Source organism: Rhea pennata, chromosome 1 (genome assembly GCF_028389875.1).
Source record: "Rhea pennata isolate bPtePen1 chromosome 1, bPtePen1.pri, whole genome shotgun sequence".
In the NCBI taxonomy this organism is placed as follows: Eukaryota; Metazoa; Chordata; class Aves; order Rheiformes; family Rheidae; genus Rhea; species Rhea pennata.
In genome coordinates this window covers 86,059,155-86,061,668 of record NC_084663.1, presented here as the reverse complement: position 1 = coordinate 86,061,668, position 2,514 = coordinate 86,059,155, and positions in this window count along the sequence as shown.

The following is a 2,514-nucleotide window of genomic DNA, read 5'->3' as shown; positions in this document are numbered from 1 at the left end:
CCAATGTGTCTATTTCATTATAGTTTGTGGTTTAACATAGATACGTGTAGTGAGTATATCTGCAGAAAACCTGTGAAGAGTCAGGTAACCAGCAGACTTGGTGATAGTAGCCTCAGAGTGTGCTCTTTACACACTGACTGAATTCCTGTCAGGGCCAGAAATGCATATTCCATTTTGTCAACAAGGTGTAGTTCCCCAGTTGGTAATGATTCAAGGTTGGCACAGCTGAGATAAGGAAATAGTTCTAGTAGATTTAAGGGGCCCTTAGGATATGAGTGAGTCCTGTCTTGGTGCCTGACCTGTGTGTCCAGCAGCCTCCCATCAGTGACCGCTCCATGTGGTTCCTGAGGCTCCCTGTGCAGCTTGGAGTGTAAGGCCTCTATTAAATCTAGCCTATTTAACCCGTCCTGAACCTCGGGCATCTCTCTTCACTGGTATCTGACCCTCTCTTGTGGTCACAATATGTATGCCTCATACATGATGAGATACAAGGGGGTATTTCTACATTCAGAGATTTAGTTTGTAGAGTCACTTCTAGACATTTTTCATGGATCTTTCATGAAGGGTTTTATTTCCTTCCATTCTCATTTATCAGTGACATTAGTTCCAAGCTTGAGTCAACTAGATTTGGTATCTTGGTTAGAATGCTGAATATTGCTGTGATCCTGCCCAGACTTTCACCTGGAAACTTTACAAACTTATCACAAGATTGATTGTATCTCAGCACAGGATTTGATATGTCTGTTGAAAATTACAGTTGGTGAGAGTGACATGTGGAGACAGGATTTCCACATTGGCAAGAGAAATCTGGTATAGGCACTAAATGATACATATGAGGAAATAAGGAGAGCACATTAATTGAGTTTGAAGTCTTGAGGGAGGAAAAGTTAATAGAATATGTGATTAAATATTGTGGCTTTAATATTTTATTACACACCTACAGACACCTGTACCTATATGTTTTTACAGCTTCCCAAATTTCCCATTGTTTGTACTAACAATATATTGTTTTCTACTGCCTGCAATTATATAATAAAAACAAATAATTTTGATAAATTTGAATTGACTAGTTTTTTGCAATAGAAAAAAACCCTCTGATATTTTTTAACCTTTTTCATCTTGATATGGGATGAAGTATTATTTTGAAATTGCAGTGTTTCAGTCAGAATGGAGATTCCTTTTCTTCTAAAGTTACTTTCCTTTTAACTTTATATTGTAACAATGTACTACAGTTGTAATAATGTTGAGTGTCAGTGTGCAGTATATGCTACTTCTATCATGGATTCCTAAACCTTAAAAATATAACCTTGAGCACCCTTATAGGGGAATTCTGGAGTCTATGAGTATTGTGAAGGTATTGCCCAGTAAGGGAAGCTAAATTAATTTAAATGACAGAAAGCATGTCTCAGAAATCTGACAAAGAGGCAGATAGGAAAGTGAGATGCAAGCTTGCAAAGCAAGCTACAGTTGAATGGATGCTGAAAGATCTGGAGCCCAGCATTCTGCAAGCCAAAAAGCAGCCTGAATAATGATCTGCTGTTAAAGCTCCTTCAGGACTATTATGCTGTATTTTTACTCTTTACTGCCAAAGCAGCTCATTAAAAACTACATGATAGTCACTTTCTAAACAACTGCATTTGGAATATGAGATCTACAAGGCCTTGCTGCAGATGTGGGATCACCAACTATCTCAAGAACTGTTTTGCCATGTGTAAGTTTACCTGCAAATGTAGAGCTGCAGTTCTGAACTACCACTGCCTAATGGCATCTACACTTTCTGAATCATATATGCTGACAGTTGTCAGGCAGGTCCCCACTGCAATCTTTACCTTGTTCTGGACAGGGCTCCTGTTTACCACATTTTGTATTTATAGCTAGAAAGCCAGCCCCATCATCTACCGGGCTTTGTTCCATTTTGGAACAAGACTACAGACTCTGCTGACTTATCACTTGCAGTTCTAGGTCCAGGTGGGCAGATGCAATGATGATAGCTGAGATTCCATGTGTGGGTCTGGGATGATGCAGTTGACTGTTAGGACAGCAGCGTTATTTGGTCAATTGTCCTTCACCATCTCTGAGTAAAAAACAGTGGGTCATAAGGTGAAATACAGCCTTTGGGCCACTGTGTGGGCTGTATACTTCAGCTTCCATCATGAACAGCTATCTACAGTGCCAGCTCTCTAATCCAGCCAGTCATTGTTCACAGAAGAAGTTCTCATTTCTTGGGCATGGTGCTGTAATCCTCCCTCTGTAACTGCCTCCCACACCTTCCTTCAGCTAACTGTGGTCAAAGAATCAACTCTGATATGGTCCTGTTGCACAGTCTTAACTTAGATTGCTGAACTAATTGCTAAATTGTGAAAGAAAATTTGTGACAAAGCTGCAGATGCAGGCTGAGATCTAAGTAAACTTACAGACATTGGTAGGGTTGCTGAGACAAGGATCAGTAACAGCTCAAGAATTCAGGAGGAAAAATACCAGTAAGGAAAGCATAACATCCTAAAGAACACCTCC